Source organism: Pogona vitticeps, chromosome 1 (genome assembly GCF_051106095.1).
Source record: "Pogona vitticeps strain Pit_001003342236 chromosome 1, PviZW2.1, whole genome shotgun sequence".
NCBI classification, from domain to species: domain Eukaryota; kingdom Metazoa; phylum Chordata; class Lepidosauria; order Squamata; family Agamidae; genus Pogona; species Pogona vitticeps.
Window position 1 is genome coordinate 3,612,641 of NC_135783.1, and position 26,209 is coordinate 3,638,849.

Sequence of the window (26,209 nt, forward strand, 5' to 3'; positions counted from 1 at the left end):
GCAAGTTTCACAGTATTCTTTCACCCCCTTCCGCAACTCCGGCCACCAGAATCGCTGCTCTATCCTTGCCCTCATTTTTTCTTCTGCCAAATGTCCTGCCAAGGGAATATCATGAGCCAATTCCATAACTTTCAACCTCCATTTGGAAGGTACCACCAACCTTCTACTTGCATCCTCATGCACATAATACAACAGGTTGTTATCCATTTCCCACCCCCTTTGTCCTCTTACAATGGTTCCCGATGGCTGAGCCGCCAGCAGGGGCTCCCGCAGCGACGCGTCATCCTGCTGCATAGCTCTCACTTGTTCCCGCGACGTTTTCTGCAAAAAATCGGACTGATCCTTACTATCCTCCTCATCCCCTTGCAGCCCTTCCTTAACCGATCCCACATTGCGGGAGCCCACCCAGTCCCGACCAAGCAACATTTCACGCGTCAGTCCTGGAACGACCCCGATTTTCATATGTCTTTCGTCGTCCCCTACTTTCACTGTAGCCCACATAGTTTGGTACTTTTTAAGGTCCCCGTGGATGCATCGCACCGATAGTCCTCCATCCGTCTTATCGCCCGGTAGATCTCTCACCAGGGTCGTCCCACATCCCGTGTCTATGAGGGCTCTTTTCTTCACCCCATTCACCCAAGCGTCTATTTCCCATCGTTCCGAGGTCGGGCCCTTAGTCTCTACCGCGCGCGTTAAGCGCCCCACCCACGAACAATCAATCCCGGGGCAATTCCTTTTCACGTGGCCCGGAACCCCACAGGAATAACAGACGATCCTCCCCTCTTTGTTGTCCTTCCCTACCACTCCTGGGGTATAGAGGGGCCGTCCGTCCTTGCCCTCTTTCCAGCCCGTGCCCGGCGCGTAAATCATCTGATCAACCGTAATAGGCCGGACCGGCTTGGGTGCAAACGGCTCGAAACCTTTTCCGCGCGCTCTGGCCGATCCGCTCATCTCCGTGCCCGCCTTCGCAGTAAGGTTGGAAGTTGAAAGCGAAACTTCTCCACCTCGTGGTCGCTGTCTCTCCGCCCAGGGGGCGGTCACTTCCTTGTTCGCCTCTTCCGTGTTGCTGTAGTCCTCCAGCAGCGTAATCGCCCTCTCTAGCGTTTTGGGATTATTCTTCTGCACCCAGTTTCTCGCGCCGGTTCCTAGGGACTGCACGAGCTGTTCAAGTACAACCGCATCCACTAACTTCTCACCATCGTTTTCGGCTGGTTTCAACCACCTCATCGCGTTAGCTCTCATCCTCTGTGCGACCGTACGCGGGTGGGTTCCTGGCTTCCACTTCAACTCCCTTAGTCTCTTCCTATAAGTTTCCTCCGTTAAGTTCAAGGTGTTCAAAATAGCATTTTTCACCGCGTCATACCGCGTCGCCTCTTGGACTCCCAGGGTATCAACCACCTCCTGTAACAGGCCGGTGAGACATGGTATGAGCACCAGAGTCCACTGGTCCCGTGGCCACCCCGCAGCCGTGGCCACCCTCTCGAACGTGTGTAGGTACGCCTCAGGGTCATCCGTGGCGGTCATCTTCTGTATTCGGATTGGGGCCGGTCCCGCCACTAGGCTGCCCCTGACGCTAGCCAGATTCCTGCCGCCCCTCTCCTCTTCACTCCCTCTCCCGCGCATCTGCCGGGCCATCAAGATTTGCTGCTCCGTCAGGTTTTCTATAAGTCGGGCTTGTCTCTCCATCGCTTCTCGCAACCGGTCCACCTCTTGGTTTCCCGCCATTTCCGTCCCCCCGGCCCCACGTTGGGCGCCACTGTGACGAGGTTCGTCTTTGGCCGGGGGGGGTTGGGTGGTAAAGGCGGGAAATAAACGCGGAGGCGAGTTCGAGTCTTGAGAACTGACAACTTTATTCGCATGAACACTTAATTCCACGGGATCGAACGGATCCTTCAAAACATCATCGGTTAACAGAGCGTACTTCTTCGGTCTAACCACAGGCTGACCCATCTCATCATCTACCATGGGGCCGGGCCAAACCGCTCGCGATCCGTCGGGGTTCTTAAAGGTGCACTCCGGACGGCGCAGATGGTCCCACAGCAGGGGTGGCGGGCCCAATCCCCCTCCAAGGGTTTCTGTTGGAACTCGGGGCCCGGGCGGATAACCCTCCGTCCCCCACCATGGTAGCCCACTGGGAAGACCGAAACCCTCCATTCCAAGGGTTCGTAAGTCCTACCGCGACCGCAAGTTATAAGAGGTTCAGGCAGCAGTCCTCCTCCTTCTGGTAGGCTCTGAGTACTTGGGGACCCGTCCGTTAAGCCCTTGGCATCTTTCAACCAATCTGTCTGCACCCCTCTCGTGGTGCATCTGCCCAGCTCTCCCTCTCCCAGCCAACTGAACTCCCGCGCAAAATCTCCTTCCCCTTTCACCTCCTCCCACATGATCAAGTCCATCTCAGCTCCGCCCTCATCCACCAAGCACACTTCGGTAGGCCTTCTCTGTAGTTCTTCCTCACTCTCTATTTCTACCAGCACCCCTTCTGCACAGCCACTTGCGTCTTTCGGGCTTTCTTCTTCGGGGGATGGCACACTGGGTCCCACTCCTTCACAATGACAAATGCTAATGAACTGAAGCTTAAGAATCTCAGAAAAGGTAATTCACTTAATTGTGTTTCCTGCACTACAAGGCGATTGTAAGCACGCTTTTTTCTAATTTATTAATTTATAAATGACTTCACTGTGCAGTCTGTGCAAGCGTGTAAAAATCCAAAGAAAACATGAAACAAAAAAGGCAAAAATATGCAGCAGCTTGAAGACTATTGTATTTTGAATAATTATTTTATTATATAATAATTATATTTTAACGTGGGCTTTCGTGGATCATATCAGTCATGTCACTCATGAAATCATACTGTATTTCATTTTATTCCATATGTCTGAAGAAGTGGACGTGATCCACAAAAGCTCACATTAAAATATAATAGTTACAATTAAAATTGTAAACCGCCCGGAGAGTGCTTGTAGCGCTATGGGGCGGTATATAAGTCCAATAAATAAATAAATAAATAAATAAATAAATTAGTTTTTAAGGTACCACATGCTTCAAGGTATTATTCAAAAACATTTTCAGACTTTTTGGTCATGGTCTCAAACACCTTTCTCCCCACCTTTTTCACTGTTTTTACTGAACAAGAGTAGGCATTCTTCAATCTATGGTAATGTCCTCTGTATGGAGGACTTGGAACAGCGTCTAGTGTGTCTGAGGAGGCAAATTTGAGAGTCACAATGATTTTTGACTATGTTCATTTTCCTCACAAATTCTGCCATGGCTTTTTTGGCTCATTTTAACACCTTTCACAGGTCAAGGCCTGAGGTGTGTTTGCATGTGATGATGGTAGAAGCTGTTCCAGTTTGCACTCCTTACACTGTTTTGATTTTATTTCAAGCCTTAGTATATGTTTTTTTTCACTCGTTGATTCCAAAGCAAATTGCAAGAATTAAAACAAGGAAAGCAATACACGCCTCCCAAACAACCAACCAGTAGATGTGTGTGTGTTTAGTCGTTTAGTCGTGTCCGACTCTTCGTGACCCCATGGACCAGAGCACGCCAGGCCCTCCTGTCTTCCACTGCCTCCAGGAAACCAGTAGATAAAGCGGGTAAAATACTGTAAGTTCAGACAAACAATTTTAAGAGGTCAACATCAGTAAATACGGTTTTGCATGTTACCTAAAATAATTTTGCATGTGAAATCAAAATCCCACCCCTCCATACTCAGTCCACAAACCACAAAGGCCTTACATGCAGACAAGTTTGTGGCAGGTACTGTATATCATTCACTCAGGGTAATCCATACTGGAGCACCATTACTTTAAAAAGGCCACTTCCTTGTTTTAACGAAGTAACCTAGAGGTGATATTTGTGGCATCACACCAGCTGTTTGCCTTAGTGCACATCTGGGTGTTATTTCAAGTATCGGAGTCCCAAACTTTTTAGCAGCTTTCAAGGTAACCCGGTCCCTTGAACTGTTTGCATTTCTTTGCAAAAGGGTCTAATAAAGTCACTGCAGGAGCTCTTTCAGTTTGCCGCAGTGGCAAAAGCAGCTAAAATGAATGTATCATTCCGTTCTTGCACCCTGCTCTGCACACAAACAGGCAGGCAGAAAAGCAGGAGGTCCACGAATCCTTGCAATAACGAAGGAAATGACTCTTGAGTCTTAAGTTTTATTGGCCTGCCGCGCATTTCACGAAAGGCTTTTGTCAGGCTGGCGTCCTATACGCAGGAGGCTTGAACTTGCGGGCAGCCCTCAAACAGAAACAGCGCTTCCTGCCCCTGAATAAACACGCCGGGGGGGGGGGCAGAATTAGGGTGTTAAACCTCTTGCAAGAAAAGCCAGGAGCCTGCCTATCCCAGAGTAAAGTCTCCTTCCTAACGTCTGGCATTGGCGCTCCCAGGTCAGGGTTTTTTTTTTGGGGGGGGGGCGGGAAGCAAAGGCGGCTGCTGGGGGGGGGAACCATTAGGAACCGCAGGCTGCAAAAACCCACGCATGCGATTATTGCAGCGCCGGGCTGCTAATCGGAGCAGCGGAACGAGAAGGGAGCACGTGCAAGCGGCCACAAGGTCAGGTCCGTGCGTGCATGTGCGTGCGTATGTGTGTGTGTGTGTGTTGCGCATGCAGGAGGCAGCAGCAGCAAGGCGATCCGCTTGCACAGGGAAAATCCCTCCTGGGGGGGGAATTATTTGCATTGGAAATCTTTTTGCATTGCATGCTTCCCTGTCTTAAAACTCAAGATAGAGCCACGAGGTCAGACTCTGCGGGGGGGGGGGGGACCTTTCCAGTTCTGAAATGTTAGGCGCCCCCCCTCCCATTCCGATGCATGCTACGCTTTTCTTTTCTTTCCCCCCCATTATTGCCATCCCCTTCCCACGTGACTCCCTCTTTGCCCCGCCTTCTCGCGTCTCCAGGCTGGGCTGGCGGTGGACTACGTGCAGGTCCCCACGTGGACGCAGAGCCCCCCCCTCCCCTCCTCCTTCCTCCGCCCAGGACAGCCGGGCCTGCACGTTCGGTCGGGAGGGAGGGGCGCGGGCGCCAATCCGAGAAGCCAGCGCCTGCCGAGAGCGGCCAATCGGAGCGCGCGGGGAGGGCAGACGGCGAGCGGCGCTGGGCCAATCGGAAGCGAAGCCGGGAAAAGAAACAGGCGCTTTTCGGAAAGGATGGAGGGGGGTGGGCGGAGGGAAGAAAATAAATAAGGCGTGTGAGCAAGGGGGCGGAGCCAGCTCAACCAATCCCTTTTTAGTGACGGGGAAGGAGCGAGATGTGACCAATAGCGTCGCCGGAATGGAGGCGTGGCGGGAAGGTCCCGCCCAGCGCCTTAAGCGCGCGCGCGCTGGGAGGTGCTGAGGCAGCAGTTAAGGGAGCCTCTTTCCGCCCGCCATGATGGAGGGGGGCGGGGCTTGGGCTTTTTTTTTTTACCCGAGCGCCTGAGGGGGACCGTTGACGTCGCCACCGCGCTCCCTCCCCCCTCTTCCCCCCCCCCCCGACGCTCCTTGTTCCTTCATGAGGGAATCAGGCGGGAGCTTCCCTCGTTTTAATTCCTTCCTCGCAAGCGTCCCCGCTGGAGGCGGTTTAAGTCCCTGTTTCGAACACACGTCTTTGTCACGTAAAACAGAAGCCACACACAAAAACACGATCCTTTCTCATTACGTTGTGTCCGTTGAGGGCCTGGAGGAAAGTTCTTTGAAGGGAGGGAAGGCTGACAGGGCGGCGAGGTTAAGGGGCAGCCTCAGCTCGGCCTTTCTGTTCTCCACAGGCAGAGGCGTAATGTTGATGCCCAGAATTAATAGCGGGAGGGGGGGGAGAGAAGAGAAGAATCCAGCTTCCATTTTTCTCCTCACACTTGTTTCTGGCTGACTTCCTCCATTCCTTCTTTCTTGGGCAAAAGCATTTCCTCTCGCCTCAATAGCAGCGTCTTCTCAGGGTGATAAGAGAGGGACCTCTGGTGCCCCTCTCTATGAAACCCCCATGATATTTCTGTGGCCAAGGGTCACCCCATGTGCACAATGGAGGAGCAGACAACTGGCTGAACAGGGCAGCCCTTGGAGGGCCCTTCCCTGCTGCCCAACGGGGGCCACAGCCCTTCAGACCCAGTGGCTGCACGTAAACCCCGTTTTTCACACTTGTGCACCCGCTCCATGCTTTTTGTCCTCACATCCCTGGCTTTCCATCCTCTGCATGCTTTCCATTGCAACATGTGGTTCTGTAACATGGTGCCGAGCTGGTGGTTTCCAAAAAGAAAAGAAAGGACACAGAGACCCAGAGGTTGGCATAACTTACATGTGTTGCAAAGTGCATCGACAGCAAGGCGCATCCTGTGCCAGGACTACCACAAACCAAGTACAGGAGAGCCACGACAAAACAATTATAATAATCATCGGCAGCCTCTAGATCCCATCCAGGCGCCACACGACGTATAAAAAACTCAAAAGTGAATTGCCATGGCATGGGACAAGTACAGAGGGTGGCTGCAAGGTGCCTTCCCAGGAACGGCACAGATCATTTCTTGACTTTGTGGACTCTGTGACTCACACCCGTGGATTCTCTCTGCACCTGCACTTGGCATTTCAGAAACCTCTGGAGATGAACTAGGTGCTTCAGCAGGAGTCTTGCCCCCACATTTCCTGCACATGAGAAGCTCAGCAAAAAAGATGGAAAGCTCTAAACAGGGTATCTTGCGAGCAGCAAGCAAAAGGAAGTGAGTGGAAAAGCAGGAGCCTGGCAGATTCATACAGAACGGGTATCAATCACGCAGTCCCAGAGAAGAGACGTCACTGCATTGCCTGCTGAACACAGCAAAACGTGCAGTCTGTATACCATCACATAGCATTAAAGCACTCTTTGGGCAATTTAGAATTTAATTATGCAGGCTATACATTATCCCCCCCAGTGAGCTGGGTACTATACTTACCCATCTTGGAAGGACTGAATGAATCTTGAGCCAGCTACGTGGGGTTGAACCCAGGTCGCAAGCAGAGTTTTGATTGCAGTGCTGCAGTTTAACCATACCCCACTCACAGTACAGGAAGCAAGTGCCTGTCCAGTAGTCCAGGTGGCCCCTCTGGGTGCCTGTAGTAGCCCACACTGTCACTGAAGAAATGGCCACTTTGAGTGTCCTTGGAACCAGTCCAGTGTTTAAAAAAACAGCCACTCTAGGAAGAACACACAGTCCCTCACAGCTTTGAATTGAACGGGAGAGCCTAGAGAAGCATTTTTATTCCGTCGCATAAATACTGAACATGATATCAGTGCCCTGCAATATTCAATCAGTAGGGCAGTTGTGCACTCTAGGAGTATTATCACCTGATTCCAGAATTTTGCAGCCCTTGGGCACTGTAGCCCTATCGGTAACAGAGTGCCCATTTTTCCACGCCCTCTCCATTGACTTGGTGATAACTTGCTGACAAAATAATAAATTTTAGTTCAACAGAGATGCCATCTTTGCATAATTCTGAGGGAAACTGAATTCATTTTAATGTGTAAAGGTAAGGAGATAGAACTACCTCCTCTTCCTCTTCCTCCTCCTCCTCCTCCTTATTATTATTATTATTATTATTATTATTATTATTATTATTATTATTATTATTATTATTATTATTATTATTATTATTATTATTATTATTATTATTATTATTATTATTATTATTATTATTATTTGTATTTATACCCCGCCTATCTAGTCATTTCGACCACTCTAGGCGGCTTACAACATAAAACATAACAAGTTCAAGAAAAATTTATAACAATTAATTAATTAAATGATTTTGCAATGGGAAAAATACAAAATAAATCAAATAAAGAGAAAAAAAAGGAAAGAGGACAGGAATTAACTGGAAGGGAAGGCCTGCCTATACATCCACGTTTTTAGTTGGTTCTTAAAAGTACCCAGCGAGGGTGCAGCACGAATCTCCAGAGGTAGGTTATTCCAGAGGCGAGGAGCCACCGCCTAGAAGGCCTGGTTTCTAGTTCTTTCCTTACGGGCCTCCTTCGGCGTCAGGCTCCTCAGCCTCACCTCCTGGCTCGCGCGGGTAACACGGGTAGAGCTAGTTGGGAGTAAGCATTCCGGCAAGTATCGAGGTCCTAAACCGTTTAGGGCTTTATATGTAAGCATTAACACTTTGAAGTCAATGCGGAAACGAATGGGCAGCCAGTGCAGCATGGCCAGAGTAGGAGAGATATGTTGATATTTTCTCATTCCAGTAAGGAGTCTGGCCGCCGCATTCTGCACCACTTGAAGTTTCCGCATCAGCTTCAAAGGAAGCCCCACGTAGAGTGTGTTACAGTAGTTTAATCTAGAAATTACGAGTGCATGTACTAAGGTAGTGAGCGCCCCCGTGTCTAGGTAAGGTTGCAGCCGGGCAATCCGCCAAAGGTGGAAAAAGGCGGTGCAGACTACCGACGCCACTTGCGTTTCCATGATGAGCATCGGGTCCAGGTGTACCCCCAGGCTGCGGACTCCACTGTTGTACTGTGTGTTAATTAATTTAGAATAGGAACCTTAATTGTTACAAAATGAAAAATTAGTTAAACTCACCACATGTCTAGCAAAATCTAGAGCCTCCACTCTAAAATAATCCGGTGAGAATGACTTTGAACAGCAGGGAAATCAGTCTAGCATACGCTTATGTTTCAACATGGTACAGTACTTGAAACAAGTTGTCCTGTATTGAGTCATGTCATTGGACCGTTTACTATGATATATTCTAGCCTTAAGTAGCAATGGTTGTACAATGGTTAAATCTGGTAGTTTAAGTTAACATGGGTAGAGCAGTTGACTCTGTAGCTGGAGTGGAGAAGCTATGGTGCTGTGGGCCTCAATGGATTGCAGAGTCCATCAGTAGCAAAATCAGTGGGCAGAGGTGATGGGACTTGCAACCCAACAACATCTGGTAGCCAGCAATAGGATGGGAAACAAGCAAGACAGTGCCTGAAATCCTGTTCTGCAACTTTGCACAGCAGAGTAAGGATGACATCAGCCATGGCAATTTGGGAGGCAACAAAAAAGTTTATTCAATCCCCCATTCCCCAGGTTTCACGGGATCCCCTTTGTCCTGAAGCATGACCAAGGAGCCACAGAATGGGAGGGGGAATAATTTAGAGTTGGAAAATTGAAGCCAGTGGTCCTGGTGGAGGGACCACGATGGGCCGAGACAATTTTCTGTATTTAAACAATTGGCCCTCCCACTCCACGGCTTCTGAAGAGTGCCATTGGACAAAGGGGATCCCTAGGGCATCAAAATCGCTATTTTCCAAGAACACAAGAGGTGAGTCTACACATGGACATCACCAGATGGGCAATACCATAATCAGATTGATTATATTCTCTGCAGCCAAAGATGGAGAACCTCTATACAGTCAGCAAAAACAAGACCTAGAGCTGATTGTGGCTCTGAGCATCAGCTTCTCATAGCAAAATTCAAGCTTAAACTGAAGAGAGTAGGAAAAACCACTGGGCTAGTCAGGTATAAAAAGGTAAAGGTTCCCCTTGACAATTTTTGTCCAGTCGTGTTCGACTCTAAGGGGCGGTGCTCATCCCCGTTTCCAAGCCCTAGAGCCAGCGTTTAGTCCCAAGACACTCTTCCGTGGTCACGTGGCCAGTGCGACGTAGACACGGAACGCTGTTACCTTCCCACCGAGGTGGTCCCTATTTATCTACTTGCATTTGCATGCTTTCGAACCGCTAGGTTGGTGGGAGCTGGGACAAAGTGATGGGAGCTCACTCCGTCGCGTGGATTCGATCTTACGACTGCTTGGTCTTCTGACCCTGCAGCACAGGCTTCTGCGGTTTAGCCCACAGCGCCACCACGTCCCACGTCCCAGGTATAATCTAAACCGAATCCTTATGAATACACAGTGGATGTGAAGAACAGATTTAAGGAACTAGATTTGGTGGAGAGAGTGCCTGAAGAACTATGGCTGGAGGCTCGTAACATTGTACAGGAGGGAGCAACGAAAACCATCCCAAAGAAGAGGAAATGCAAGAAAGCAAAGTGGCTGTCCAGCGAGGCCTTACAAATAGCAGAGAAGAGAAGGGAAACAAAATGCAGTACAATCAATTGTGCAATGAGACTGCCTAGGTGTGATGCCCTGGAAATGTTTACAAGGCGCATCTTTATGCCAAACCACGTGTGAGAAGATTTCAGTCTTGGCATAAGACTGTAGCAGATATTGACGACTAACATTCTGCAGAAGGAAGGATAGGTACCTTAACTTGTACTGTAATTTTGTTCACAAGCGAATTTGTGGACACATTTCCTTTTCTCAGCAGCTAACAATTGTTTTTATTTTGGAATCCTGAACTTCGATTGGTGGATATTCTCCAGGGTGTTTCATCTCTGCTTATTCTATGATTTGGCAATTCAAAATGCCATGGACTAAATCCGGTCGTCTGTGCATTTAGCATAAGTACGCTGGTACAAAGCTGTGGTCCCTCTCAGTGAATCCTGTAAACAAAAACAAAAGCAGTCCAGCCCACTTGCAAGCCAAGGATCGCCACATTCCAACTGTAGTTCCATTACCAACTTTTCCCTGTGTTTTTCGGTGAAAAATTGATCCTCTGCCAATGTTCTGTGCTCTGAAGTAACGAAACTAACACGTGCAACACATCTAGACAGTTCTTGTGCACGACCTGTGGTAAAATATTAAGCACGGGCAATAAACACAACATTAGAGACTTCCTAGAAAGTCAGATTTCTACTGACAGCTGCCCAGGGGATGAAAGCAATCCAAACAATTACAATTTAAATGATGGGAAATCCCTTTGTGGTTCTTTTAAACTTATGTGTTGTTTTGGGTTTGTTTAACATTAGAGTGGAGATTTTGCTTGATTTTTCAGTATACTGTCCTGCGTTTGCTGGATCAAAAGAAATGCATTTGCTTTTGTATAGCTATAAATGCTCAACTATCCAACAAACAGCAACAGAGCATGAACAGAGTTCCTACTCCAGCCCTCTGAAGATGCCGGCCAGAGACTGGCGAAATGTCAGGAAGAACAACCTTCAGAACATGGCCAAAGAGCCCGAAAAACCCATAACAACCAACAATGCATTTGCTTGTTTGCCTTTAAATAAATGTATGTACTTCAGCTGTAGACTGTAAGGATGGCTTTCAGAAATAATTTTTTTAAAAAACCAACATAATAAAATTGAACAAATCACAAACATATAAAGCCTGTAACATGGCAGTAAAACATAAGATAAAAACCAGCTTAAAACCCAGCGGAAACAATAATAGCGGCAGATCAAAACCAGTTCTTCTAATCCCTACTAGATGGTCTTGTGCAGGAACCTTTTGTCTGCCAGCTTCCACTCCTCTATGTAATAACTGCATTTTTTTATTTAAAGTGCAAGGCGTGATTTGAGAGGATGCCGCTACAGTCAGTTACATAACCTCGTGTTCACAGTGTTCTTCAAAATACCCTCCCGGCACCCTTCCACTTCACATAACGGCTGGAAAGCCCTCCATGTTTCATTCAGCAAGGCCAAGGCGTAGATTCACATGGGGCGGAATGTGATCCGCAGTCGGGCAGACGGAATGTTCTGGGACTCGGCTTTCTTCCTTGGACTCTCTGGCCAACGTGTTCTGCTTTTTGCAGAGCAGATGTACTGGAATGTTTAAGCACCGGTAGCCCCTCTTCTGTTCAGCTGCAACTTATGGGAGGAAAAGGGAAGGATCCATTTATCATTATTGTTATGGTGATGGATTTTACTTTACCCAGGCTCCATGCTCTGGAGAGGACACTCCTCGATTCAGAGCATGTTACCATAGTCTCTCGAGACTGAAGGATGCCTATGCCTATGTATGCCTATGTTGTGATGGGAAGTTTAAATACCCATTAATTGTTTTATTTCATTTAAACAGACACTCGGGACAAAGTGGTGTTGATTCAGAACTCCTGATGCCTCTGAATTGCTGGATAGATGGCCAGATTCTGACGGCTAAACTCCCTGGAGTAGCGCAGGACAATAAGACGAGAGATGGGGTCAGAAGCAGAACCTGCCGATGGATGAGTGGCAGAGCCTGGAATGGAGTCGACAGAAAACAAAATTTTGGGAGGGACCCGAAGGAAGCTCCATGGAGGCCCCCTTCCAGAAATGTGAGCACACGTGGCACATTTTGGACGTTATCCAGTGACGCAAGGGAATCTCACACCTCCCTGGGTGGCTGTTCTTCACACACTCTGTTCAGTACTCCACACTAACTGCAGAACCTCTGGGCTCGCACAGTGAGACAGATGCAGATTAATTCATGAGAATTGCAACAGTCTCGGAGTGGGGCTGGAAGACCTGAAGTACCTCTGTTAGGAACAATCTTAGGGTTTGTTTTTTTTCACCCAAATCTAGGTGCTTTTCCACCCATGATCCTTACTGTTATTTGCTGGAACCAGTGGAAATGATTCAGACCAGAAATGGATTAGGCAGAGAAGTTACTGTTCTGTTGACTAGCTAAAGGCAGAAGGTCAGGCTCCTGGCATTTATACTAAGTCTGGGTGAATCCAAAGGCTTGGGGCAGCCAGCCAGCTGGAGGTTGGCGGCATGGGATATCCCTTTTGTCCTCTGTGCCTGCAGGGAGTTCTAAGACCCAGAAGCTAAGCTCATCCTGGTTTGAGCCTCATAGCTTTGGGCAAGGCACACAGGACTTCCCTATTTGCAAAACTGGAACAACAGGAACCTACTTCACAGGGTTATTTTAAGACTGAATACAAACGCAGTGTACTCCTCAGTGAGGAAAAGCCTTCGGTTTGAAGGAGGGGGGGAATGATGGCTGAAGCTCTTCCACCCTCCTCCTCGCTCAGACCATTGGCACATTGATGCACCTTTCCTGTGTTTTAAATTCAATCCAAGTAAACATAACAGCAGAAGCCAACTATACCGTGTCTCACTGGTATTATGAAATGCAGGCTTTGACAGTGACGAAGCCTGCAAACGGCAGATACTGGACCCATCACAGTCTTATATTCACAGTGTCATAATCTGTGCTAGTCCAGTACACTTTTAACCATATTAGGGGTAAGGAGGTCTCCTGGGCCCGTATTCTGTCACGCTTCCACGGAGTGGAAAGTCCCCTCAGCAGACTGACACAAGATCATGCTTCTAGAAATGGTCTTACCACTGGGCAGGTGGAGGGCTGGTCTCCTTCCTGGAGACTCTGGTCTCAACAGAAGTTAGGTGGGATTGTGGCCGTCGGTGGAACAAGCTGAACCCTGGGCAAGCAGACTCTTCTTTTCACTACGGAAGCGTTTCATCAGCCCGGTGTTCTGGTTCTTGGTAGAGGCAGCCAGTTCCCTATCTGAAATGGGAAAGGTGCTTTTATGGTATACTGTTCTCAACGATGCACATTTATACATACAACCCTTCTCCTAAGTCCTCAGAGCTCTTTGCATACATCATCGGTAAAATCTGCATTATTCTTTTCCCCATGAGGGACAGCAACTTGAACACGCCATCAAACAAAACCAGAGATTGCAGACAAGATAATCTAAACAAACTGCACTGTGAAAACGGTGTACTGTACTGTAAATGCTTTTAGTGATCGTAATGGCTTTCCCTCTGCTCAATAGTATTTCAACGGCATTTTCCCCTTTCCTCTTCCTTCCTTCCTTTTTCTGAAAGCCACTCTTTTAGAGCATAAGGGTTCAATAATATGTCTTGAAAACTTTCACCACCAAGATTGTGGTTAAGGGAACCCAAACCCACACAAAGTTTTTTTTTTGTTGGTTGGGTTTTTTTTGAGGGGGGAGTTGGAAAGCAGAACAGCTGCCAAATATTTTCTGAGCCAGAGCGATCCAGCCTCAGCAGGCTGGATATATAAACGAGAGGAGGGAGGGCGAGGGAGGGGATTTGAGTTGTTTGGCTTGGCTCTCTCTGCTGAAAAGACGCCCACATGGAAGCAGAGAGAGAGAGAGAGAGAGAGAGAGAGAGATTTTCCTTCCCTTAAAGGGACAGCACTGAAAACCGATTTAAGGAAGCTGGAAAAGAGATCTGCAAACAGGCAACCAACTTTTGAATGATGACAGTTATGAACCTGTATTTCGCTGGAGGAATTCACATTTTAAAGGATTAATCATATCCCACCCTCTTTTTTTGCCCCGCTTTGCTTCTGAACACTGAATATATTGGTCTAGGCTGAGAGTCAGCTGTGGTTTTCAGGTTGAGGTTTTCTGAAAATACCAGTAGGGTAAGGATAAAAAAAAGCTTCCTTAGGATACCACTGCATTCTTACATCATTTAGGGCTTGCCGAGACAGGCAAATATTCTATACCAAATGAGCATGGCTGGGCAGAGTTCTTCCTGAAGGGGACAGGGGCTTACCAGTATTTGTGTCTACACGGAACTACAAAAGACACATTTTTGAAATTTCCTTCACTAGGAAAGAATTCCTTACAAATCCACTTCCCCGCTACAGCTTGACTGCTGGAGCCACTTTCCCTTATCCTTTTAAACTGAATGTTGGGCCTATGAAGATGGACCAAACCCAGTATGCCAAGGAATTGTAGATTTAGTAGTTCAAAATACTTGCAGGGACAGCGGGATGAAAATGCTGCCTGCATTTTTTGTAAACAAAAATAGGAGGCAGTGCGGGGGGGGGGAGTCATACTCCTGATTGGCTGGAAGCTTTTAAATTTCAGTTTGTGCACCCTTTCTTCTTTTTTTTATGTAAAGGGCTCCAGATGAGAAGCTGTAGCACAGAAATGCACTTCTATGAGGTTTTCTTGGGGGTGGGGGACGGCAAGGATTTAAACTATTTCCTGCAGGGAAAGCAACATGGCTTCTGGAGATTCATTTTGGACACTTGCTCTTATTTTGGAACAAGTAGTGACCGCCTGTACCCAACTAGGGTAGAACTTTTCCCTGTCCGGAGGAGGTTTTTAAGAGCTAATTAAAGTTTCCCAAGTGGGAACCTCAGATATCGAAAACCCTCCAACTTTGATTCAACGAAAATAGATGTGCAGTTTTTAAAATATATCGTATAAACAGAGGGTGCAGGTACACAGCAGGGAAAATGCAAACAGATCAACTGTGAAGTTGCACCTCGGAAATCGGATTTTCCCAGGATTAATTAACTTTGGCCAGCCACACAGGAGTCAGCAGAAGGAGGGGTGGAAATCAGCCTTGTTTGCAGCTTGTTAATTTTTTGTATCCTCTCCTTCCCACACCTAGTGTCTGGGTTTATTAAATAGGATGCTGAGTAAGACATCACTTCCTGAGCTCTGATGATTCTTTAAGGATCCAATCCTACATGTCATCTTGTGGAACAGTTACTTGTTCGATTGTGACTCCCAGAATCCCCAGTCAGGGACTGCATTAGTTAGAGCAATGGTTCTCAACCTTAGGTAACCCAGGTGTTCTTGGACTGCAATTCCCAGAAGCCTTCACCACTTGCTGGGCTGACCAGGGTTTCTGGGAGTTGTAGTCAAGAACACCCTGGTAACGACAGAGTTAGAGGATTCATGGACCTACAGCCAAGAAAAACAATTCTTCCAAGCTCTGCTTTGGAGGCTGAAGAGTAACCTTCCCGCCTCCTAGTGTTTTTGACTATTCTTCCCATAATTCTTTTCGAGTAGCTATGCTGTCTGGGGCTTCTGGGTTCTGGAGTCCAAACCACTTGAACACTAACAATTCCCCACCGCTGTAATACATAGTTAATTCAATGTAAAATGTAACATTGTAATGGTGTAAAATTTAACATTGTATCAAGAGTGCAGGAGATGGGCTCAAGCTACAGAAAGCCGGATTTAGGCTAAATACAGTATCGGGGAAAACATCCTGTTAGAGCAGTAGGATGATGGAACCCCTGACCTTGAGAAGCGGTGGATGCTCCAACGTTGGAGGCGTTCAAGAGAAGCTTAGACAAACACCTGGCAGATCTCCTCTGATCTGTATTCCTGCACTGAGCAGGGGGTTGGACTGGATGGCCTCAGAGGCCCCTTCCAACTTCACTATTCTATGGTTCTAAGAAGAAAGGAATGGGTAAACCAATTCTGAGTACTCTCTGCCTAAGAAACCTCGGAAAGGGTTGCCAGAAGTCAGGATTGACCTGAAAGCACAGATTCTCTTATCAGAGACACTCACAAAGGATAAGGCCATCAAGGACTGTGAGTCAGAATGGCTCTTTGTAACCTCCCATCACCAAGGCTGAGTTACCAAGTTTGCAGGTGATACCACCGCCCCAGGCCAAAATGGATGGGGGAGGGAAGGGATCCTAGAATGTTTTGTTTGATGTCCTATCCCTTCCTGGGCCTGGATTCCCAACTGGTGTCCCAGTTAATGTATGTGTGTGTGCTCTGCCTTGCAGCAGTCTAAATGACTTTGGCTAATGTGTAAGAAAATATATATATATCAGAGGGCTGGGAGCGCAGGAGTAGGTGCAACCCAACTCTCGAAGGTCCCACGTGAGAGACGGCTCAGCCCAGTCTAATGGAATCTACAGAAACAGGACTTCCTATTTTTATTTCAAAAGATTTCAAAGTTTTAATGATGACGTATAAAGCCCTAAACAGTTTGGGACCTCGATACCTGGCAGATCGCCTTCTCCCACCCAGGTCTACTCAAATCACCCGACAAAGCCAGCAGGGACGGCTGAGGGGCCTGACGCCGAGAGAGGCCCGGAAAGAAAGAACAAGAAACTGGGCCTTCTCGGTAGTGGCCCCTCGGCTGTGGAATAATCTACCAAGGGAAATCCGCCTGGCTCCCTCGCTGGGTGTTCTTAAAAGCCATTTAAAAACTTGGCTCTTTAGGCAGGCCTTCCCTCCAGTCAATTAACTGTTTTGTTTCTTTAATTTCCCATCTTGTTAATGTATGTATCCACTAGTTAGTTGTTTGTATTATTAAGTTTTAATAACTATATTATTCTATTGTATTTTATCATTTTTTGTAAGCCGCCCCAAGTAGACTTTGTCTAGAGGGGTGGGGTATAAATCTAAATAAAGTAAAGTAAGTTATTTCCTACATCTTGTTTGGTTTCATTAATTTCTAGGCCACCACTCCCCTCCTAAGGCAGCTTCTAAAAATATGTAGACAAAGGGGGCCTTGTTTTAGGGCCAAACCTCCTTCACCTAACTTTGAGAGGCTGTAGGCTTCTGGATGCTGGGGAGGATGAAAGGAGGGACCCTTTTGCCCTCACACGTGACTTGGGGGTTGTTGTGGGCAAAGGAACCCTTGGAAAACTGACCCTTTGTTTGGGGGATTCAGCGGGTTGGCTCCTATGTGGACAAAATGCCCGAGAAAGACGGGCCTTAGATCTGACCCAGCAAAGCTCTTGCGTTTGACAAAAAAATCATTCTCTGCAACAGTTCGAATACTACTTCTCTCTGGTCTGAAACAGACTAAATATTTCCAGAAAGCACATTTCAGTGGCATTGGGGCTTCTCGTTGACAACGAGATGCACGACAAAGAGATTTCGCTCTGTCACAGCTGCTTTTTTTCAGCTTCTGACCCAAATCCAACGGCAGCGCTCTGTTTCAGGGTTCTGTTTAAAACAAGGTGCCATTAGCCATCTTTCATCATCCATCATCCTGGAGCACGTATATTGCTTAACTTGAAATGCCTCAAGATCTGAGGACATCTTGGTCCAGCCACCTCAGCATCTAGGTGAGGGACCACCCTGTTGAAAGGAAGAAAGGTGAGATATAAGTGTACCAAATGAATAGCATAGCAATTAATTCATTTAAGGAAACCCCACAATGGGATGCAAAGGACCTTTCAAAAAGTCATCAGAGATCAATTAAAATGGCATCTTAATTGTCAGGAGAAGGAAACTGTAGATAGTATTTTATTCTAGAAAAGCCTTCCTCAAAGAGGAAATATTTGGAAGGATGACTGTTTTGACTACAAGTCCCAGCACTCCCCACTGGATGCTGGGTATTGTAGTCCAAATGGATGTTTCCAACATTTGTGAAAGACCTACTTCTTAACCATCTCATGGCACCTTGAATGGAAGCAGGCCTGATAGGCATCTCTAAGCAGGAAACTCCGTTAGCCAAATTATAATTGATTTATTCTCAAAGGCTTTCCTTGGCCAGGATCCCTGTGCACAAAAGACTAGCTAACAACACCTATCAATCACAGTGATAGATCATCTCCCTCCCCCTTATCACAACAATTCATCCATAACAAAAAAAAAAAACACACCTTGACCACCATAATCACCCAATCTCTTGAAAAGGATAAAAAATTGACCCCACAGCTACAAATACAGTACTCAACTATCCCACACACCAGAGCACAGACAGAGTTCTGACTTTTGTCCTCTGAAGATGCCAGCCACAGAGACTGGCGAAACGTTAGGGAGAACAACCTCCGGAACACGGCCAAAGAGCCTGAAAAACCCACAACAACCATTAATAATTGATTTCACGATGATAGCATCGCCATCCGTGCATTGTTTTTGCACCACAGTCTGGGCCATACCTTAATTACCCCATCCTTTTTACACTGCTGTTTCTTAGATATCCAAGGTATTAAAAAATGGCTCTGGTTTTAAACTCCCTGTTGGGCCCTCTCATGCAAAAGCAGCATGCATGAAGCAGCGGCTGCACAAAAATTGACTGTAACCGGTCCAAGTTTCTTTCTCCCTCTCCCTCTCCGGTGGCTGCCTGGCCCTTATTTTCTTCAGGCTATGTGGACCCCAGAGCATGTCTGTGCAGTGCACAGATCCCTCGCTGGGGATATGTGAGGGTTGCCAAGCATGGCTTTTTCCAACTCCAGCAAAAAGCAAAGCAGAAAAATCAGTCCCACATCCTCGCACTCCTGCCAAACGGCTCCAGCGTTGTGGATTCTGGAGCTCACCTCTGCACTAGTTGGAGCCCAGGGTGGGCAGTGCTAGGATGGCCTCACTAACGCCACTCCGCCAACCTTCCCCACCATCCCCAGATCATCCTCTCCTCTGGCCTGAGGAGCATCAGTGGGAGCTCCCCTCCTTCCCCATTTCCTGGCCTTCTTCCCAAATCTTCCCTCGCAGTTCTCGCTCAGGGACATTTGTTTGCCACATGTTAAATTGATCTTCCTCCAGAGGCTAAATTAACCCACAACCACTGACACAGTTTTGCAAATACACACAAACTCTCTCTGTCTCTCTCCCTCCCCCCCTCTCTCTCCCTCTCTCTCACACACAAACACATACATACAGATGTGCATGTCTAATGTGTCTTCTTGAGTTTCAAAAACAGGGGCGTCCCTTCCTTATAGGCTAGGAACTGCTTGCATTCTTTTCTCTCTTTTTTCACCATTACAGTGATGAGAAGGGAGAAGGGAAATTTCCCAATTTCCCTTTTCTCTCCAAAGTGGAAAGCGTTCACGGCACCTCTTGGTGGCCCTGTCTTTCCGGCTCTGTTCCTGGAATGCTACGCTACCCGTTCTAGCCCTTCTCCAGCTCCGACTCTTCCTTTATAATGTGTGTGTGTTTTGCCTTCTTTCTTTTGGCTCTGAAGGCCATTCTAAAAACTCCGAGGGCGGCAAAGACAGACTGGAATCATATTTAAAAGACGGCTACCACGTCTTAAAGGACCCCGTCTGGTGATGCATTTGGTGAAAGAGTTAGTGCTTAAGCATGAGATGGGCGAGATATAAATATAACAAACAAACAAACAAATATTCTGATCTCGGTAACAGATACCTCTGCAAAAGAGTGGTCTGCTAGTCCAGATAGGTGGGGTATAAATAAAATAAAATAAAATAAAATAAATAAATAAATAAAACATGACTGCAATGTTACAAAAAGCAAAACAAAAAGAACTAAAAGGTTTAGAAAATAGAACAGACTCTCCTAAGACATTTCTTGGTATACTGTGTGTGGCATTTTAAACTTTTGATACTGTTTAGGGCCTCATCCGATCTTGATCTAGCCTGGTTCCATATACAGAGTATGCTGTGGAACTTTTATATTATTTTCAGATAATTTTAGAGGGAGGGATGGAGGGACAGTTTACAGATGGCTCTTTTTGTGCCATGTTTAAAAACTTTGTGCAGCTCTAAACATTAGTATACGGTCAATGGGTCAAATATGTAGAACTGTATATTTTTTAAGTTCTGAAACTTAACATCAAAAAAACTAAGATCATGGCCACTGGTCCCATCACCTCCTGGCAAATAGAAGGGGAAGATATGGAGGCAGTGACAGATTTTACTTTCTTGGGCTCCATGAACACTGCAGATGGTGACAGCAGCCATGAAATTAAAAGACGCCTGCTTCTTGGGAGGAAAATGATGACATACCTAGACAGCATCTTAAAAAGCAGAGACATCACCTTGCCAACAAAGGTCCGCATAGTCAAAGCTATGGTTATTCCAGTAGCGATGTAAGGAAGTGAGAACTGGACCATAAAGGCAGCTAACCGCCAAAAATGGATGCCTTTGAATTGTGGTGCTGGAGGAGGCTCTCGAGAGTCCCCTGGACTGCAAGGAGAACAAACCTATCAATTCTGAAGGAAATCAACCCAGAGTGCTCACTGGAAGGACAGATCCTGAATGAGAGGCTCCAATCCTTTGGCCATCTCATGAGAAGAGAAGAGTCCCTGGAAAAGACCCTGATGTTGGGAAAGTGTGAGGTCAAGAGGAGAAGGGGACGACAGAGGATGAGATGGTTGGACAGGGTCACAGAAGCGACCAACATGAATTTGACCCAACTCCAGGAGGCAGTGGAAGACAGGAGGGCCTGGTGTGCTCTGCTCCATGGGGTCACAAAGAGTCGGACACGACTAAATGACTAAAAACAACAACAACGATTTTTTAAAAGCCAAGGAAATTACTATCAGCACTCAAACGTCAATCCCCCTTCTTCAGCAGGACCTACCAAGAATCAAACGATGCAGCTTAGTATTTGAGCACTTAAAAAAACATTCAGATGTAAACAGGAATTGCACGGAGAGAGGATTCAGGAACACCACTATAAGCACCATAGGATGTCCTGTGTTTGAATTAATTAATTAATTAATTAATTAATTAATTCATTCATTCATTCATTCATTCATTCATTCATATTTATTTATTCATTCATTCATTAATTCATTCATTTATTTATACCCTACCTCTCTTCTAAAAAGGAAACCAGGCAGCTTATAGTATTAAAAAATAAACCATATCAAACACAGGCAGTGTCAGGAACAGAGTACTCTTGGGAGCATCAGAGTCGAATCGGCCTCTTGGATTTTACAGGGATCAAAGGCAAAGGTTTGCCCCGATCATGCGTTTTGACTCAGGAGGTATCCCTTGACTGTCTCGTGGCTTCTTTGCCTAGGCATTTGTGTCCTGCAACAAATTTCACCGACATTCTAGTAGCTGTGTGAACAGAGAGGAAGAGTGTGAGGCTATCATGTTGCCTCCTATGCCACTTGTCACATAACGGCCAGCCCGGTGGCAGAAGGAACTGCTTCAATTTGGCAGTGATGACATCAGGATAATTTTTTTTTGCCGTTTCAAGAATAACAACATCCTCTTGTGACAGAGAGGAAGAAAGCCAGCAGATGGTGCATGCCCGTTTTTGTGAGGACGTGTGCATGTGTTCCGGCTTGCATGTGAGACAAAAATGAGCCCAAGCGCCTTCCATGCAGGCAGCGCAGGACGCATAGGCTTGCGGTAACTCTTGCAGACATTGTGACATGCCTTCAGGGTTAATTAATGCAACATGATTGAATCACAGCAGGATAAGAGATCTGGGAAATGTACAGCTGGTTCGCTCACTCCTTTGTTGTATCATTTTGACAAGGCAGGTACGTGCGCTCTGTCTGATCTCCACCAGGATTCAAGCCAGCTCTCACTAGATTCACCGGATGTGCTGTTCAGCAGGTCGAGATGGGATTACCTATTAACCTTTGCATTACACACAGAGGTATTTTCACACAGAGTTGCTGCAATTGCGGTCAATCAGACATGAACGGCAGCCAATTGCACTCAGCAAAGAGAAGCCATTCATACTGTAAGTTCTCGAACTGCAGCCAAAGTTTTGGCTAGATACTTTCAATACAGGCTTGGTGCGCATTCATTTAATGTGATGTTCATCCTGCTTTTCCAAATCTTGAGAAAGTTGTGTAAAACATTTGAAACAATGAAGCCAAAAGTACAATTTGTGAACCCAGTGCAAAGAAGCAGATATAAAACCTCCAGGAAATAGAAAGAGCAGGGGTGGTTTGTCTCACCAGGAGCCAGAAGACCTCTCAGTAGCCCAAATGAGGAGGTTTCGTAGCCCTTCTATGTGACTAAGCAGACATTACAGATGGTCCATGATTAGGAGAGGATAGTCTTCAAAGACTGATTGTGTGTGAGTGTCATAGCAGGAGTTTCTTTCACCCCTTGAAATTTTAAAATTGGCTTGTTTTGGTTGTTGTAGGTTTTTCAGGCCGTTTAGCTGTGTTCTTAAGGTTTTTCTTCCCAACGTTTTGCTAGTCTCTGTGGCCAGCGTCTTCAGAGGACAGGAGTCAGAACTCTCTGTACTCTGGTGCAGTTTGCTTGGATAGTTGAATATTTATAGCTGTGGGATCCTATAGCTGTCCTTTTCACGAGATTGGGTGAGTGTGGTGATCAGCATGTTTTTTGTTGATCACCACAATCATCCAAACACGCTGATCACCATAATCACCCAATCTCCTGAAAAGGACAAAAAGCTGATCCCACAGCTATAAATACTCAATTATCCCACAAAACTGCACCAGAGTACAGAGTTCTGACTCCTGTCCTCTGAAGACAGCGGCCACACACTGGCGAAACGTTAGAAAGAAAAGAACATGGCCAAACAGCCTGAAAAATCTACAACAGCCATTGGATCCCGGCTGTGAAAGCCTTCAGCTTGTTTTGTTTGGTAATTTCCCCTCAGGATTTAAGAATGGGATGCCTGTAAAGTCAGATTGCTCAAGGGCACAGCCTAAATCAGGTTATCTCCAACAGTTACATATTTTCAATTCTAACTGTGGTCCCCTCTAACATCTTTTTCTATCATAAAAGTGAATAATCTTTCCAAACTTGATTTACAGACTTTGGTGTCTTAAAAACCTCTAGGAATTCTGTCCTTGCTCATTTCAAGAGATAACAGTTAAAAGTCAAAGAATACTGGGGAAAAGAGAGGATCTTTTCCTTGTCTTCCAGAACTCTGTAAACAGACCTTTTCTTTTAGGTACCATCAAAGCTAAGCTGTAAATAGGCAGCCCGTTGAAAGAAATAAGCTGGGAGTTTAGCTTAGAAATCATGTTCATGCAAAAACGGCCAGGAATGAAAGCCAAGGGACACACAGAAACAACCATAGCTGAGAAGGCCATGGATTATGGGTACCTTCGTCCAAACCATCCCGAGGGCTATAGATTTCACAGGCCCCAGCATTAGCATACTAGAGATGCCAACTTTTAAGAACCTGTTTAAAACCAAGTGAAAGAGTTCCTCTGGAGTCTGTGGCAACTCAGTGTCTCGGCCGAGCTAGATTCAAAATGCTTTAGAGTTCACTGCCCTACTCCAGCAGTGCGCTGAAATGCATTTATGCTTTTAATCTCATGAGCCCTCTCCTGGTCTGCTGGCTGGCGGGGCCATTGTTTTACTATAGACACACAACAAGGAATTTTCCACTGAAAACCAGATGGACTCTCAGGAGGGGCCTTGAAATGGTTTCCAGAAACAGGCAGCTCTTGGACATTTGCTTAGCCAACAAGTCTGTTCTGTTGTGTGAAAGACACACACACACACACTAATTTCTTGGCACGCACTGTCTTCAGCCTCCCTTATCAGTGCATTCTTCCTGTGTTTGCTTCCCCCCCCCTCGAGCGGTTGGGAGCCCCTGAGAGAACACGAATGGATCTTTCGAGATTTTGCTGCTTTCCTAAGTTGCTGTCATGCACGCTGTTGCACACCCACACCCTCGTGTCACTCATCGGTTTTCCGCCTTGCAGAGCAAGCCTCTGCCTCCTGCACCTTTGTTCCACTCGAAGGCTCTCACAGGGAGGGACGTGGCCTGTGACAGCTGCTCTTTCAAAAAACTCTCTGTGTTTGTCTCTCTCTCTGTGTGTGTGTGTGTGTGTGTGTGTGTGTGTGTGTGTGTGTGTGTGTGTGTGTGTGTGTGTGTGTGTGTAACCCTCACATGCTGCAGAGTCACAACTGATTAGCAAAAGTCCAGCTGGGGGGGGGAGCGGAAGCACACATGGTGTTAAATAAACGAATTTAAAAGATCAGGTTTCAAAAAGAGATTGACACGGAGGCGCTTTAAGGAATCCGTTTTTAATGTTAGCGGTTTGATAACAGCTCTTAAAACTTCTCTGTTTTGTGATCGAAGAAAGCACCCGTCTCTTGTCGACAGACAATACTTCGCTATCATTTCTGCAGTTTAATAAGTACCAGCCCCATCCTTGTGCTGCTAAGACAAACATCCAAACCACCAGTAAGATCCTAATAACTCAGAGCTCCCTTGCTTGCTGCTTTATTGGCTTGTCCTTATCAGATGTTTATTTATTTAACACTCAACCAGACTGATTAAAAATTTGGATTATCAACCCCACTCAGATTTTCCATTGCAAAAAAAGATTCTGCATTAATGCCCCTTTCGTAGGGGTATGAATGAATAGCTACTGGAGTGAATGGCTGCACAGAGCACATACCAGCCTGTCCGGACAAGATGGAGCATTTTGAAACATCTTGGGCAGGTTTGCACGTAGATATTTTACTTTATTTAAATTTTGAAGTGCATTCCAGACTTGCTAAGAAATCCACATTACAGACACTGCGATTTGATTCTTCTCCTCCTCCTCCTCCTGGTTAGCACAAGTTCCATATGGACAACAACATCCATTGCATTGGATCAAAACATTTGTCGATCTGTGGAAGACATGGCATTTCTCTGGCGTGTCCTGCAGCAAATGCCCTCTGAGGCATGCCACCTGGCTTCCCATCTAACGGAATCCCGTTCAGTCACCTAATCCCGCACATATTTATTCAGAAGTTGAGATGACCATGAACTGTCAGTTCGGCAGTTGGTGTTCCTTCCTTCCTTCCTTCCTTCCTTCCTTCCTTCCTTCCTTCCTTCCTTCCTTCCTTCCTTCCTTCCTTCCTTCCTTCCTTCCAAAAAGTTATACATTTCCTGACCGACAAATGCCTTTAGGGTGGTTAACAAATAGGAAAACAAACAAACAAAAAACAATAGAAGCAGAAAAATAGAGTAAAAATACAAACAAATCTGCCAATATGGTACTAAGAGGTCAGAACGTTACAACTTCCAAATCCAGGGATGAGCTTTAGATCATAAACGAAAAAGCAAAACTAAAACTCAAGGCCCGGATGGTCACTGCAAAAGGAAGGGCTTAGCCTTGCCTCTCAGTGTGATTGGGGCAGACCAGAGAGATTTGGGAGGCCCTTTGACTCTCTGTGTGTGTGTGTGTGCGTGCATGCATGCACTGGAATAGAGAAGGCTCATTTTCTAGAGAAGACCCTCTGAGGATGACCTTGATAATGAGTCAGGAACAAAAGGGAAATTGCAGGTTTGCACCTGAGCCATTTAAAACTTGAAAAGCTAGTGCCGGGACTTTTAATTGGGTCTGGAACTGATGCAGGGAACCAACAGTGTTGACACAGCACTGACGGGGGGGTGCGGGGGGGGGGGTAGAAATCAAAAAAGGGAAAGACTTGCAGGCTATTCTTGTACAGGTTTACTCTTACCTGATACCCCTGGGTTCAGACGGTATTAACTCCCAACTGTCTGCACTCTTATATGCTCTTGTTTGGCAAATGCACACCGGATTGGGCGGTAAGTTTCACTCGAAATCCCAAGCCAATTTTCCTCCTGTTATGGGTCTCTATGGGTTGTGGTTTGTCTGTCGGAGTCCAGGATACAAAATACCACGGGGGGAATGGAGCCCAGCATGAACGTTTGCCCAAAATCCACACAATATATCTAGAGCTCGGAAAAGTTAACAGTTTTGGGGGAACAGCTTCCCGAATACCAGCTGTGCTAGCTTTGGGACTCTGAGATCCGTTGTTGAAAAAACGAACTTTCCCAACTTAGGGGAATTATATACAGTGGTGCCTCGCATAGCGAGGTTAATCCGTTCCGGATTAACCTTCGCTATGCTGAAGCATCGTTGAACGGGGCAGGGATTTCCATTGGAACGCAATAAACACGGTTTAATGCGTTCCAAATGGGCCAAATACTCACCGTTCAGCAAAGCTTCTTAATGGCCGGCAGCCATTTTCGCGCCCTCGCCTCGCTTAATGAGGGCGTGGAAACGCTGCGCGCGGCCATTTTGGGCCATTTCC

The 26,209-nt window shown here is 46.5% G+C and overlaps 2 long non-coding RNA genes across 2 annotated transcripts; one reads left to right on the forward strand and one right to left on the reverse strand.

Moving 5' to 3' along the window:
* The first annotated feature begins 4,463 nt into the window (after positions 1 to 4,463).
* LOC140703204 (uncharacterized) lies at positions 4,464 to 16,938 on the forward strand. Its single transcript, XR_012082585.2, has 2 exons — positions 4,464 to 4,557; positions 11,852 to 16,938. It is a non-coding gene; the product is annotated as an uncharacterized LOC140703204 (long non-coding RNA).
* LOC140703203 (uncharacterized) lies at positions 11,093 to 13,238 on the reverse strand. Its single transcript, XR_012082582.2, has 2 exons — positions 13,100 to 13,238; positions 11,093 to 11,640 (listed from the first exon to the last, which is right to left on the reverse strand). It is a non-coding gene; the product is annotated as an uncharacterized LOC140703203 (long non-coding RNA).
* Positions 16,939 to 26,209: the final 9,271 nt, after the last annotated feature.